The 16,531-nt window shown below is 41.1% G+C and overlaps 1 protein-coding gene across 1 annotated transcript in view; it reads right to left on the bottom strand.

Annotated features, from left to right (window-relative positions):
- BMP6 (bone morphogenetic protein 6) overlaps positions 1 to 16,531 on the bottom strand; it is a 158,362-nt gene that overhangs the window by 38,549 nt on the left and 103,282 nt on the right. The window lies entirely within an intron of this gene.

A 16,531-nucleotide genomic window follows, 5' to 3' on the forward strand; every position in this document is an offset into this window, starting at 1 on the left:
TGAGTTAAAGTTGCTCTAACAAAAGTACTACAGACTGAGGGGCTGAAACAATAAACATTTCTCACAGAGATCAGCGTGCCAGCACATTTGGGTTCTTGCTGAGGGCCCTAGTCCCCCTCTTCCTGGTTAGGTCGTCGCTTCGCCTACCTTGGCGCATGCACGTAGAGAGACACAGTGTGAGCTCCAGTCTCTTCCTCTTCTTTTTTTCTAAGCTTATTTATTTTGAGAGAGAAAGTGGGGGAGAGGCAGAGAGAGAAAAGGAGATAGAGAGAATCTCAAGCAGGCTCTGCAAGGCAAGCACAGAGCCCATTGCGGGGCTCAAACCCATTTTGGGATCGTGACCCGAACCAAAGTCAGATGCTTAACCAACGGAGCCACCCAGGTACCCCCAGTCTCTTCCTCTTCTTGTAAGGATACTAACCTCACCATGGAAGCTCCACCCTCATGACCTAATTATTTCCCAAGGGTCCATTCATAACACCATCTCATCAGGGATTAGGGCTTCATCCGTATGAAATTTAGTGGACACGAACCCACAGTTCCCAACACTGACACTAAAAGTTGTTTGTTACTTGTTCACATTATTTGTTCTGTTACTTTTCAAATTTACAGTTTGGAATTTTTGCATTTGTGTTCATAAGTGACACTGGTGATGGGCTCATCTCATATAGCATTGTTCAGTTTCAAGTAATACTTGCTCCTGGAATCAGCTGGGAAATGTTCCTTCTCTCTCTTTTCAGGAAATGATCTCTTCCTTCAAACCCTGGCAAACTTATCTGTAAAATCATCTGATCCTGGTGTTTTTCCTTTGGGGAAAATTTTTAATTACTCATTCTCTTTCTTTTAAACATATAGAAATATTCGAGTTAACTATTTCTTTTTAAGTCATTGTACATTTTCTAGAAGTTTGTCAACTGGGGCATAATTTATCAAATTTATTGCCATAAAAATATTTATTTATTTTTTTGAGGAAAAGAGAGAGCATGAATAGGGGAGGGGCGAGAGAGAGAGGGAGACACAGAATTCCAAGCAGGCTCCAGGTTCTAAGCTATCAGCACAGAGTCTGATGTGGGGCTTGGACTCAGGAACTGCGAGATCATAACTTGAGCCAAAGTCGGATGCTCAACTGACGGAGCCACCCAGGCGCCCCGCCATAAAATTTTTCACAGTATTCTCATATGATTTAATCTCTGCTCTATCTACAGCTTTTTCATTCCAATATCATTTATTTGTGAATTCCCTTTTTTTCTGGATTCGTCTTACTGGAGGCCAATTTTTTTTCCCTCACTATTGCTTAATTTGATTGTAATATTGATTTTTCTTTTTTGACATGTTGAAAGCAAAGAACTTTTTCTTACTTCTTACAAACAAGGAGACAGGGAGCTAACTCTCAAGACTTACTACAGTTTCTGAATCACATCCTGCTAAGTCTGAATTGTTTCAGGTGTCTAGAGAAAAATAAAGACACAACCTTTTTCAAGTGGAAATATAAACAGAAAAGAAAGAGGGGAGAGTGGTGGGAAAAGAATAGAACAATCTTCCTAGTTAATACATTAAAGGATAGTCACATAATCAGGATTTTCTCACTATCTGGACTCACTCACTGGTTAACTTGGCAAGACTTAGGTTAAGGCAAAATTACACTCATTCCGTAATAAATTCTAGAATTCCAAATGCTTCATGCTTCCACTTATAGTCATACACAAAACTTAAAAAAATCTTAACTCTTCAAAAAAAAAAACAAAAATTTGCCATTCCATTGACTACTGTAAACAATTTTTTATGCTATGGCATAAGTTTCTTTCATTTTAGGTGACAAGGACTGTTCTGGCTGGTTTCAAGGCTTGGTACAATAGCAGCCTTCTGACTTTTAAGATGCCAGCATTCAACCTGAAACAGTAATAGAGACATTGATCTGGACTCTTTGGCTCACTTTTTAACCACAATGAGTTAACAGACTTTACCCTCTAGGGTGCACCAAACATTTCTAAATATTTGTTTCATTAATGTTCTATTAGAATCACAAATATCAAGATGAATATTTTCCTGGCTGCCATCTTATTTTTTTAAACTGATTTTTCTAAACTTTATTTTTTTTAAATGTTTATTTATTTGAGTGAGAGAGAGAGAATGTGCACAAAAGCAGGGAAGGGACAAAAAGAAAGTGGGGGGGGGGGAGTATCCCAAGCACGCTCCACACTGACATCGGGCTTGACCCCATGAACTGTGAGATCATGACCTAAGCCAAAATCAAGAGTCTGATGCTCAACTGACTGAACCACCCAGGCACCCTAACTTTTCTAAACTTTAATTTTTATTTTAAACAGTTATGGACTCACTAGTAGTTTCAGAAATAGCAGAAAGGATGAAAAAAAAATAGTCAAAAGATCCCCTGTGACATCTTACATAACTGAATAACAGTAAAAAAAAAAACAAAACAAAACAAAAAAAAAACCAGGAAACTGACATTGATATAATACCTTAACTAGACTTCAGACCCTACTTTGATTTCACCAATTTTTACACCCATTTTCCGGTGTGTGTATATGTGTGTCCATACATAATTCTACGACATCACATGTACCGATTCCTATAACCACCACCATAATCTAGACACAGAACTATTCTGTCCCTGCAAAGTAAATCCCTTGAGCTGCCCTTTTAATTCAAATGACTTTTTAAGACTAGATCGAGCACATATACTATAAAGAGCTTTCGGACCAACACTAAGTGCCTACATGTCGTCATTAGTAGTACGGGTTAGCCAACACATTTTTTTACTTTTAAAAACATGTTAGAAACATTTTCATACCAAAATACAGATGTTCACATCACTTTAGGTTGGGGAAGACACTCAGCTAATAGCCACAACTATATATGTCTTCCAATGGAAAAAAGTTGCAGACTTCAGCTAACATGAGAGAATACACTCAGGCACTTAAGTCAATAAACATGTGTCATGAGGAAAGACTTAAACTGAAAAATTGCAGCCTTGCTAGAGTTCCATCAATATCAAATAACCACATTTTTTGCCCACTTATAAAGACTGCTATAAAGAAGCAATCAGACATTTAATAAAAACCAATATATACATGTATTTTTTTCACTATTAAAAATTTAACATCTTCGGTCAAAACACCTAGATGGGACAGCCTAAAAGAATACGCTCCCATATCTCTGATTAAAAAAAACTTATTCAATTTACTTAAACTAAAAAAAAAAAAGAAAAATAAAAAGAAAAATGAAAAACAAACAAACAGTTCACCCATTTCTTCCACCCCCAACCACCTGCCTCTTGCAATCACCAATCTGTTCTCTGTATCCATGAGCTTGGTTTGTTTTGTTTTGTTTTAGATTCCACAAAGAAAAGAGATCATATGGTATTTGTCTTTCGTTTTTCACTTCAAGGTCCATCCATTTTGTCACGAATGTCAAGATTTCATTCTTTTATATGGCTCAATAATATTTGTGTGTGTGTGTGTGTGTGTGTGTGTGTGTGTGTGTGTGTGTATTGCAATTTCTTCATCCGTTGATGGACATTTAGGTTGTTTCCATGTTTTGGCTACTGTAAATAAGCTGCAACGAACATGGGGCGTACACACTTCTACTTAGCGTTTTCATTTTCTTTGGATATCCAGAGGTGAAATTCTTGTATCATATGGTAATTCTATTTTTAATTTTTTGAAAAATTTCCATACTGTTTCCCACAATGGCTATACTGATTTTCATTTCCACCAACAGTGCACAAGGGCTCCCTTTTCTCTACATTCTCACCGACACTTCATATTTCTTGTCTTTCTGATACTAGTCGTTCTCACAGGTGTGAGGTGGTATCTCACTGTGGTTCTGATTTGCATTTCCCTGATGATTAGTAATGTTGAACATCTTTCCATGTGCCTGTTAGCCATCTGTAGTGTTGTTTGGGAAAAATGTCTATTCAGATCGTCTGTCCATATTTTAATCAGATTGTGTTTTTGCTATTGAGTTGTAGGAGTCTGTTGTATACTTTGGATATTAGCTCCTTATCAGATATATGATTTGCAAACATTCTCTCATTCAGTACATTGCCTTTTCATCTTGTTGATGGTTTCCTTTGCTGTGCAGAAGCCTTTCAGTTTTGGTGTAGCCCTACTTGTTTACTTTTGCTTTTCTTGTTTTTGCTTTTGGTATCAAGATTCCAAAAAGTATCACAAACTCCAATGTTAAGGAGCTTAGTGCCTATCTTTTCCTCTAGGAGTTTTACAGTTTCAGGTCTCACATTTAAGACTTTAATCCATTTAGGGGCACCTGGGTGGCTCAGTCAGTTGGGCGTCCGACTTTGGCTCAGGTCATGATCTTGCAGTTTGTGAGTTCGAGCCCCGTGTCGGGCTTTATGCTGTCAGTTCAGAGCCTGGAGCTTGCTTCAAATTCTGTGTCTCCCTCTCTCTCTGCCCCTCCCCTGCTCACACACACTCTCTCTGTCTCTCAAAAAATGAATAAATGTTAAAAAAATTTCTTAAAAAAACTTTAATCCATTTTGAGTTAAACTTTGTGCACAGTGTAAGACAGTGGTCCAATTTCATTCTTTTGCATGTGGCTGTCCAGTTTTACCATTTATTGAAGAGACTGTCCTTTCCCCATTGTATATTCTTGGCTCTTTTGTCATAAACTGACTATAGATGTATGCGTTTATTTCTGGGATCTCTATTCTGTTCCATTGATACATGTATCTGTTTTATGGCAATACTGTTTACTATAAATTTGTAATGTACTTTGAAATTAGGGAGCATATTGCTATCTTGTTCTTTCTCAAGACTGTTTTGGCTATTTGGGTCTTTTGTAGTTCCAGACAAATTTTAGGATTGTTTGTTGTATTTCTGTGAAAAATACCATTGGAATTTTGATAGGGATTGTACTGAATATATTGCTCTGGGTGGTATGGACATTTTAACAATTCTTCCAATCCATGAGCATGGAATACCTTTCCATTTATTTGTGTCTTCTTCAATTTCTTTCATTAATGTTTTATAATTTTTAATATATAGACCTCTGAGCTCATTGGTTAAGTTTATTCCTAGTTATTTTGTTTCTCTGGTTATCCAAATTTTAATTTTTGTCAAGAAATTAATGTGGTTTTTTTGAGTATAGTAGACACATCATGTTAATTCAGGTGTACAATACAGTGATTCATTCATGGTGATAGTGATTTATGTGTTATGCTGTAGTATTTTATTCTCTTTAATGTAATTGTAAATGGGATTGTTTTCTTTTTTCTGATAATACATTAGTATAAAGAAATCCAACAGATTTTTGCATATTGATTTTGTATCCTGCAACTTTACTGACTTCATTTATTCTAATAGTTTTTGATGAAATAATTCAAGTTTTTTATATACAACATATCTTCTGCAAACAGTGACAGTTTTACTTCTTCCTTTTGGATGTCTTTTTCTTGCCTAATTTCTCTGGCTAGGATTTCTAATATTATGTTGAATAAAAGTGGCAAAAGTGGACATTCTGGTGTTGTTCCTGATCTTAGAAAAAAGCTTTCAGCTCTTCACCATTGAGTATGATGTTATTAGCTGTGGGCTTGTCATATATGGCCTTTATTATGTTAAGGTACATTCCCTCTATCCTGCATTTTGAAGAATTTTTATCATGAGTAGATGTTGGATTTTGACAAATTCTTTTTCTGCATCTGTCGAGATGATCATACAAGTTTTATCCCTTATTTTGTTAATCACATTGACAGATTTGCAGATGTTGTATCATTCTAATATCCCTGGAATGAATCTCGCTTGATCATGATGTATGACCTTTTTTTCTTTTTCTTTTTTTTGACATCTCTTACACTCTTCACCTGTTTCACCCATCCCCCAACCCCCTCCCCTCTGGTAATTACCAGTTTGTTCTCTGTATTTATCAATTTGTTTCTGTTCTTGCTCATTTGGTTTTTAGATTTCACATATAAGTGAAATCATATAATATTTATCTTTCTCTGTATGGCTTATTTAATTTAGCATAATATCCTCTGGGTCCATCCACTTTGTTGCAAATGGCAAGATCTCGTTTTTTATGGCCAAGTAATATTCTATTGTATACATATATAATATCAATGTCTATTAATGGACACTAACGTTGTTTCCATATCTTTGCCATTGTAAATAATGCCACAATAAATACAGAGGTGCATATATCTTTTCAAATTAGTGCTTTTGTTTTCTTTGGGTAAATACCCAGTAATGGAATCAGTACAAGATCATACAGTTCTATTTTGAATTTTTTGAGGATCCTCCATATTGTTTTCTACAATGGTTCCACCAATTTATATTGGCCTATGATCCTTTCAATGTGTTGTTGAATTTGGTCTGCTAATATTCTGTTGAGGATTTTTTCATCTGTGTTCATCAGGGATATTGGGCACACTTCATTATTTCCAGAACTAATGTTCTGGAAAATTCTTAGCCTTTAGCTCATTGATGAGGACGTTCCTCCATTCTCTTTAATGTCTCCTTCAAGAATGACAATTAGATGTGTTTCAGACCTTCATTTTAATTTCCACTGCTCTTAACTGCTTTTTTATGTCATTTATCTCCTTGTCTCTTGGCTGGAAAATTTCTTTAGATTTATCTAAAAGTTCACTTGTTTTTACCATATAGCTTAAGCCATCTATTAGTTTCTCATTTTAATGAGTTTTTAAATTTTTCTAACTCCATCTCTTGTCATCATTGTTGTGTGGTCTTTTTCAGTTGTCAATTGTTCTATATCACTATTATGTATTTCAGTATTCATTATTCTTTGTGTATTTCCTATATAGTTGTCTCACAGTTTCTAACTCAGTGTCTGTTTTCTGTGAAATCCTCGGCAAATTTAAATCGGCACTGCTTTCCCATCCCTCTGAGGACTTTCATTTTGCTTGTTTATTACCTTGTGTGTTTGCAGATTTTTAGGTAACTTTTGATTGAAATTCATCCTCAATGTTTAAATGGTTTGCTTTTCTCCTCCCCCCCCCCCTCTCCAAAAAGAGAGAGAGAGAGAAACATGGACATTTGCTTTTGTGAGGAATGTTACTGACCTGGACCCAGTTATCTCCTCCCTCTGAGGGCTTAATGTGGGAATGTCTAGGATAGCTCTCCCACCTTGGCCTGGACTCTGCACTGCTCTCATGATCTGCAGGAACGTTGGTATTTGCATTCACAGAAACCGAGCTTTTATGTTTGTTTGCTCACAGTAACACTCAGGGGAGTCCTCAAAGATGTCCCCAAGTCCCTGACATTCATGCTGTAGACATATTTGCTTTTGTTTATCCTGGATCGAGTCATATTTTAGCAGGAGGGCCTTACAAATTATCTAGTCTGCAATATTTCCAGAATTTGAAGTCTTTCTTTGATCAGTTACATTTGGAAAACAACATTTGGGACACACTCCTCTCAACTCCTAAGATATTATAAAACATGCCTAATGTTTGAGGAGTTTACAAGCATTTTCATACATGCTATCTCATCTGTTTCTCAGAATAGTCCCAGAAGGTAGACACAGCAAATATTATTACCATCATAGCAATAGGAATCTGACACCAAAGGCAGTTAAGGGGCTTCCCTTTGGCACTTACATTTATGATTTCAATTATTATCTTATGCTAATGCCTCCCACATTTCCCATCTCCAGCTCATTGCTCTCCCTTAAGGAATGGGTTTATCTCACTACCTGGGACACTTCATCCTGATGCCCCGTATGCATGGGGAGTCAACATGCACAAAATGAGACTCTTTTTCTCTCCCACTAATATGCCCCTGTAGCTTTCTTTACCTTCTCCACCCTTATCACTCCCAATTGGCCAATTAATCACCAACTCCTGTTGATTTTACCTTCTAGAACTGCATTGTGTAATACAGTGGCCACCCGCACTAGCCACATGCAGTTATTTAAATGTAAATGAGAGAAAATTTAAAATTCAGTTCCACCATCACACCAGCCACATGTAGAGGGTTCAGTGCCCACGTGTGGCTGGTGGATACCGTATTGGCAAGCATATCACAGAACATTCCCATCATCACAGAAAGCTCTGTTGGATGGCACTGTTCTGGAAATTTCTCTAACCCACCTGTCCTGCTCCATGACCACTGCCCTTATTCAAAGCCGTCCTGCTGCCTCAAGATGTGTCCCTAGCCCATCCTCTCTCCACACTGCAGCTGGTACCACAGTCATAGACCTAAACTTGAAAATCGCCTGCTTAGAGCCTTTAATCTATTCCCTTGACCTTCTGTCCTTACCCCTCACCTTCTCCTGCCTCAAACTCTACTCTTAGGAGACCTTAAACTGCCTTTCCCTTGTTCTTTTTTTTTTTTTTTTGAACTGTTTTGTTGAGGTTTATTTTTGAGAGAGAGAGAGAGAGAGAGAGAGAGAGAGAGAGAGAGAGAATGAGAATATGAGCAGGGGAGGGGCAGAGAGAGAGGAAGAGAGAGAGAGAATCCCAAGCAGGCTCTGCACCATCAGCATGGAGCCTGATGTGGGGCTTGAACCACAAACTTGAGATCATGACCTGAGCAGAAAAAAAGAGTTAGATGCTTAAAAGATTGAGCCACCCAGGCAACCTGCCGTTCCCCCACTTATACAATCTCTGTGCCTTGTCAAAGAACTTCCCCTCCCTAACCTCCAGGATGTAGATGTAAACTTTTACAGGCTCAAAATTTTGGAGATGCTTTGATGCTTCTATGTAATTCTAAATGAAAACAATTTATTAAAGCCATAAAACAAGGGTAGGTACATCAGAGTTTTTGCTTCCTCCATAATTATGAATGCTTTGTTGAAAAATATCAAGCTGAAACTCTTTTTAAAGTAGATGTCTTCAGGGGCACCTGAGTGGCTCAGTTGGTTGAGTGTCCAACTTTGGCTCAGGTCATGATCTCACCCTCCGTGAGTTCAAGCCCCGTGTCGAGTTCTGTGCTAACAGCTCAGCTTGGAGCCTGGAGCCTGCTTCGGATTCTGTGTCTCCCTCTCTCTGCTCCTCCCCTGTTTGTACTCCATCTCTCTCTCTCAAAAAATAAACATTAAAATAAATAAATTAAATAAATAAATAAATAAATAAATAAATAAAGTAGATGTCTTCACTCAGTGTTAAGTGTTCCTCTTTTGCTAAAACTCTGACCATTACTTGCCTTGCTTAATGGGTAATGCAGCGATATTTTAAATCTTCCTTTAAGGCTGAATTCCAGGAAGCCTTCCTTAACTGCTGTTTCTCTACCCTCCTTACCCCTAGTTGGTTTGGGGACCTTGACTACAGGTTTCTGTAATATTCCATGCAAATCTTCAGCGTTGCACCCCACCTCTTACTAAGGTGATCATTGTTCGTGTATGTACCTTACCCACTGGAGTGCAAGTCCCTCAAAGGCAGAGTCTCTGTCATATTCATTTCAATACCTCCAACAGAGGGTTCAAGAATGTATGTTGAATGAATGTATAAGCCAGGACTGAGGTCTGCTTCATGCTCTTTCCTGGGCACTGTAGTATCCCCACTGGACAAAAAGAGCCAGAACAGAACTCAAGCTTTGGACTCCAGCCTCTGCGATCTGTCTTCAAGACCCAGGGGCACTCTCCAGAACACAAACAGCTAACCTAAGGGACCAATTCAACACATCTGTCTGGGTTTGTTTCTTGAAGGAGCAGCACTATAAGCCCAGAATGCCAATTAGCATATTGCTTTGTGCTAGGGAGTTGAGGACACAGACTCTAAGCATGTTAAATTTTAAAAAGCTAAAGAAAGAAATTAATCTGCTCAAATTACTTTAATTATACTCAAGCCGTATCACAAGGTCATCACGCACAAGAAAGACGGAATCACATCCTCAATTCAGAGAAACAGACCTCTGGCACATGAACACGCTCTCTTTCATCCATTTTTAAAAGAAGTGAGGGGCACCAGGGTGGCTCAGTCGGTTGAGCTTCTGACTTCGGCTCAGGTCATGATCTCACAGTTTGTGGGTTCGAGCCCTGCGTCAAACTCTGTGCTGACAGCTCGGAGCCTGGAGCCTGCTTCAGATTCTGTGTCTCCTCTCTCTCTGCACTTCCCCTACCCATGTTCTGTCTGTTTCTCTCTCTCAAGAATAAATACACATTAAAAAAATTTTTTTTAATTGAAGTGAAATTTACATAACATGAAACTAATCATTTTAATGTGAACAATTCAGTGGCACTTCGTACATTCACAATGTTGTGCAATCACCACCTCTATCTGGCTCCAAAACATTTTCATCACCCCAAAAGCAAACCATACACCCATTAAACAGCAACTCCCCATTGCAGCCCCTGGCAACCACCAACCTTTGTTCCATCTCTATGGATATTTCATATGAATGGAATCATACAATCCTCTGTCACCGGTTTTTTGCACTTAGCAATGTTTTCAAGGTTCATCAACAGTAGTATCACCTATTGGTCCTTCATTCCTTTTTATGGCCATGAAACATTCCTTTGTATGCACATACATTTCATATGTCCATTCATATGCTGATGGACACTTGGACTGTTTCCACCTTTAGCAACTGCGAATGGCACCTCTGTGAACGTGCATGTACTTATCTGAGTGCCTGTTGTCAATTCCGTTATGTTTGTCTTTTGCTTTTCCTCTTCCATTTTCCTTCTCAGCCACCGATTCCCTAGAATTAATGTTGGATGCGTTGCTCATTACCCACCAGAGTTAAGTTATAGCCTGTCCCAAACACAAGGGCAGGGAGCTGGGCACCCCCCTCTCCAGGGGCAAGCTATGCAAGACATCTGAGAAGAGACTAGGTGTTGAGTGAATGTGCCCAGCACACTCTCTGGCACACAGTAGGTCCACAACAAATGTTTGCTGAGTCCGAATATAAATGAGGTTAATCCAGGGGGGCCTGGGTGGCTCAGTTGGTTAAGTCCAACTTTGGCTCAGTCATGATCTCATGGTTCATGAGTTTGAGCCCCGCACCGGGCTCTGTGCTGGTGGCACAGAGCCTGCTTTGGATCCTCTGCCTCCTAGTCTCTGCCCCTCCCCCACTACCTCTCTAAAAAATAAACATTTAAAAAACGAAAAATAAATGAAGTTAATCCAGAATTACAGAACAAAGAGAAGGAGAAGTAGATATTGGAGAGGAAGAGTCCAAAGAAGAAAAGGATAGGTCAGAGGCCAACACACAGAAGGGGCAACAAGAGAGACTGAAAATCGCACTGGTGAGAAAGCTTCTTGCCAGATGAAACCCTGGGAGCACTGAAAAAAGAGAGAGGTCCTCCTAATGAAACAGCTAGCTTTTTTTTCTTTTGAAAGCCAGATGTCTAATGCACAAGGGAAGAGCACAGGGCCAACAGGCTGAAGAGGGGAGGTTGAGAAGCAGCAGGGTCTCTGTGTCAAGTCACTTAATTGTTGCAGCTTTTTTCTTTTTGGAGGGAGGGAGGGAGGGAGAGAGATGGACAGAGAGGCAGAGAGAGAATCCCAAGCAGGCTCCACGCTGTCCGCACAGAGTCCAATGTGAGCCTCAATCTCATGAACTGTGAGATCACAACCTGAGCCGACACCAAGAGTCCGTTGCTCACCTGACTGAGCCACCCAGGCGCCCCTGTTTCAACTCTTGCAGTATCTACACAGTGGCCATAAAGTCTGGAAACAATGTAATATTATTTTATCATGCATTAGAATATAATGTCTATACTTCATTTGTTACTGACTTGCCTACACTTACGGATATGGTGACCACCCTCTACGTGAGCAGTAGGAACATCTACCCACGAGGTAGCATGAGAGGCAAATGAGACCCTGTGCACCAAAATGCTCCATAACCCACAACGGGGCTATAAAATGCTACATGATGCATTCTTTTTACTAAGTGCAACGTATCAACATCACTACTATTAGGATTTTTCTCCATCTTCAACCCTTTGCAGAGAAAGACAGTACGTGCAAACGGGTACATGAAAAGCCCACAAAAGGAAAAACCCATCCTTAAATGATTGAGAATTGAAATGCATTGGCAACAGTTTCTCTCATTGGGTAGCAGCTTAAATAAACACTAAATCCTGCCTTTCTCCACAGCAGACTTTTGACCATGACAGTGGAGCTATGCAATTTACTAAAACGTTCAAGTTTTAAAAGTTAAAAGTAACTGACAGGCCAATTCCTTGCTTCAGTTCCCAGGGTTACCAGGGTTTCATATTCCTATCAAGTTACACCGCATCAGATGACCTGCTATTATTCGAGGCACAGCATCGAGCATGCCAAACACGGGGACATGGGAGAGTCCTTTCTCATGATCCCTTCCGACCTCTCCTCCCCGTGATTGGTCCAGGGTGTCCTGACCCTGGGAAGTCAGTGGCCAGCCCGCTTCCCTCCTTGCAGGCATCTGCATGGCCCTCCCTCCCCACCTTAACAACACCCAAGCCAGTGGCCACAGAAAAAGAAAATGCAGGCCTGTGACTGCAGAGGGCTGGAACTTCCCTCCAATGTACACCCCACAAGTGCGGGGCATTTTGTCTTGCTCCCTTACGAGTCTCGAGTGCTGAAAGTAGTACCTGGCCCAAGGAAGGCGGCCAGTGCATACATGTTGACAGAGTAAATGACTGACTCATCCAGAGCCAGTGGAGCTGTACTTCTCAAGCTCTGGGCGGCCTGACCTGGGACAGACCCTCAACTCCGTCCTGGTCAAACTAAAACCTGCGGTCCCAAGTGGGGATGTGACCGTGGCTGCTGAGCTGTGTGGGGGACGTGAGCTTGCCATGCCAGGGGCTCTAAACAAGAGAATGGAAAAATGCCACCATGGGGGTCAAGACATTCTCTGTAGCACAGCCGTGTGATGCAAACACACAAACACAGAAAAGGGCCATTCCTTTCCTTTAATAGACAAAACTCGGATCCCCACATCCTTGCAAAAACACAACAAACACTTCTCCCAGGACTGCTCTCAGGGAATATCTTTCCGTCTCTGGACAATAAGCCCTCTGGGTCCCTTTTGAGGGATAGCTGTGCTGGTGTGTTTAGCCCTGTTGGATCCTAAGTTGGATTCTAAGATCCTAAGTTGGATTCTAAGTGTTTACAAGGCAATGCTTCCTAAGTTGAAAAACACCACCAAAAAAAAGCTCACCAAGATTAAGTATTTGAATGCATGGTTTGAAAAAACAAAAATACAGCCGACACCTACAAGAGGCTTTAAAAACATGAGAAAAGGAGGGGCACCTGGGTGGGTCAGTCAGTTGAGCTTCCGACTTCAGCCCAGGTCATGATCTCGTGGTTTGTGGGTTCGAGCCCCACATTGGGCTCCCTGCTGTCAGCCTGTCAGCACAGAGCCCGCTTCGGATCCTCTGTCCCCTTCTCTCTGCCCCTCCCCCACTTGTGCTCTGGCCAAAAAAAAAAAAAAAAAAAAAAAAAACATGGGAAAAAGGGTAAGAAATGCCTATGGCTCCCACCTTCCTGCTCCTCAAAAATATCACGTAACTTCTGACTTAACCAAATAATCCTTACCTCAACAATGTCATGTCCTAGGCAGTTTTATTTATAAGACTAAAACTGAGTCCAATCCATGAGGTACTTCCGGCTTTGACTCCCAGATGATGACAACAATGGATGGTCTAAAGTCAGAAAGACAGAACTGAGCTGGGAAACAGTCAAGTGTGACAGATTGGTGGTATGCACTCATTTGTGTTTTTCATTTGGTTCTGATTTACTAATTAACAAATGGAGCAAGAAAAACATATTTGGGTTGAGTTGGAAGCTTTCACAGCTCATCTCCACTTCCTGGAGCCCTCAGTGAAATACTCATCTTGGATTTGTTGCTCTGTGATAATTTCCATGTCTAACATGGCCTTGTCATTTCACTGCAGGATTGAGTTTGGGAAAAACCAGGCTGGAGAAGAAAGTTCTTATCCAAGCATATATCTGAGGGAAGGAAGGAGGGAGGGAGGCAAAGGAACAACAAAGCAACCAGCCAAAGGTTTCTCAGTTACTCGCGCTCCCCTTCTAATTCAAAACATTATACTTTATTATTGGTGCAGCACCAGAGAGCACATTCTTTGCTCCGGTGATTCACTTCATTTTCCTGAGAACACAATGGAGAGAGTATCTCAGGGTAGAGTTACTGATTTGCCTCCAGATTAAGTCCAAGCTAAACTGCTCACTTCACGTTTTGTTTTCCCTGAAGCACAGCAGGTCCACATGGCGGGTGAGTCCTCGTAGCGGGTGGCTCCTGATGCCGAGTCACAAGATCTCAATTCTTTCAGGAGCTCAAATCACAGATTGATGAGACCAGCAAACAGGCCTGGCAAAAAAAAAAAAAATGGGCTTGGGAAAGAACTGAGGAGGGCCATAAAGATGATAGAAAATCTCCAAGGACACTTGCCCTTGGTTTTCGGATTGACACAGGGCTGTGATGTGTTTGGACCAATATTCCAGCCTCACTAGTGTGGACTGAAAGGATCAAAAGTCATGGTTCCTAGGACAAAAAAAAAAAAAAAAAAAAAAAAGATGAGAGGAAATGAGTGGATGGGGGTTGACTGGGGGTCCCAAAGAACAGCTCACATAAGTCAGGGAGCATGTGTCCACAAAAGCGATCGACCATGTAGCCGTGGAAAGCCAAGTGTCATCCCACTCCACTCAGTGGGTGAGTGCCCGAATCCATTACACTCTCGACTGGGGTGGCTAAGGGTGCGGTACGATGTCGTGCTGTATCTCGTGCGGTACTTATCTCATGCAGGCTCTTGCTAACCTATTCTCTTCCTACCTGGTCTTGGCAATAACCAGACAAACCAAGTTAAGAGGACAGTGGGAAGAAGAAAAAGGGCCATTACTCAAACGATCTCTGCTCAGAAGTGCCTCTCCCATGAAACCTTCCGCCAAAAGCAATTAGTAATCAGTGCAACTGATGGTCTGAATTCTCTTCTTTCTCTTTTCACAGCTTTTGGATGCCCAGAGGTTGGCAGTAAGGAGCTGAGTGCAAAATAAACCGCGAATGAAATCAGGAGCCCTCAGGTAATTCAAACCCAGGCTGACAAAAGGCATTTCCATAGGCCCCTCCGGGTGTGGGATCATGCCAGCCCTCTGCACTTACTGGGAGATAAATACACCATAGAGGAGAGTAAGAATGAGAGAAAGTGAATGGGAAGCCACCGACAGAAAGTATTTGACTTGGCTAAAAGTCACTTCTTGAATAACAAAAAGGAAGCTGCTGCCTTATAGCCCTTAGGAATCAAGAAGGACGTCTACCCAGTGGGCCTTAGAGAGAGAATGACGTCTAACAGCACAGCCACTGTCAATGTGCCTCAAGCCTCCCTGAGTAGTCTGGAAGGATCCACAGCCCCTGTGATGTGGCCTCAACTCACAGGACACCCCAAGCCCCCTCCGTCTCTGGGATCCTCCTCAGCCCTCCTCCTGGCTAGAGTGTGACCAGCCAGTGGCATGGGGTGACAAGTAAGAACGGGGGACAATCCGCCTTTTCTGTAGCCCTCCTCAACCAAAATGCCAACAGGAAAGAATAAGATGATGGGGGAATGCTCCCCAACAGGCTGCCACTGGTCTATCGTAGATGGAGTCTTTGAGAGCCACATGGTTGAAGAAGCATTGCATACTTCAAATTAAACCTTGGGGAAACACTTTGTGCCTTAAAACCACTACGATTCTAAAAATCACCAGATATGAGCAGATTTTATCATGGCCTGACAAAGTCCAGTCCACAGCAAAATAAGACCTTAGAAGGTGAACATGGGTTGAAGTCTGCACATTTTCAACGGCGCAGCAAGCGTGTGGATCCCCAGGGCAGATGCCTGGGATCCAGCTGTGAGATTCTCCGGCACCTTCCCAGCTCCAGGGAGGAGGATCTAATGGCATCATCCAGACCAGCTCTTCGATTTCCCACTTGTTCCCATGTCAGTTCCTCACTGGCAAAGTACTAGAAACACCAACACTAATCCCACCTGAAAGTGAGGTGTGGCTCTAATTACCAATATTGGAAAGAGAATTGAAATATGCATGTTTCAGAAAAAAAGCCAACATGCTTCACCTTCAAAAATCACTAAATTCAATACATACTTCCTGAACATCTATGATCTACAAGGCATGTATGGATAAGCCTTTGGGATTTTCAGATCATCCTCTATATAGTTCATATCTGCACATGAAATCACTGTAAAGTTGTTAGCCAGAGGTGCCTGGTGGCTCGGTTGGTTAAGCATCTGACTTCGGCTCAGGTCATGATCTCGCGGCCCTTGGGTTCGAGTCCCGTGCCAGGTTTTGTGCTGACAGTCAGAGCCTAGAGCCTGCTTCAGATTCTGTGTCTCCCTCTCTCTTGCCCCTCCCCTTCTTGCATTGTGTTTGTCTCTCTTGCTCTCAAAAATAAATAAACATTAAAAAAAAATTTTTAAAGGTTGTTAGCGGGCTTTTAAAAATACTACAGATACACTAAATGGTATATTACTATTTAACTGGATATTCGGTTAAGCTCACCCTCCTCCACCATGACCTTAAACAAAATTAAACAATTACACAGCAATAACTTGCTGTCCTCCCTCTACTATGTACCAATCAGGAAGGGTCAATAAATGT

Source organism: Felis catus, chromosome B2 (genome assembly GCF_018350175.1).
Source record: "Felis catus isolate Fca126 chromosome B2, F.catus_Fca126_mat1.0, whole genome shotgun sequence".
Classification (NCBI taxonomy): domain Eukaryota; kingdom Metazoa; phylum Chordata; class Mammalia; order Carnivora; family Felidae; genus Felis; species Felis catus.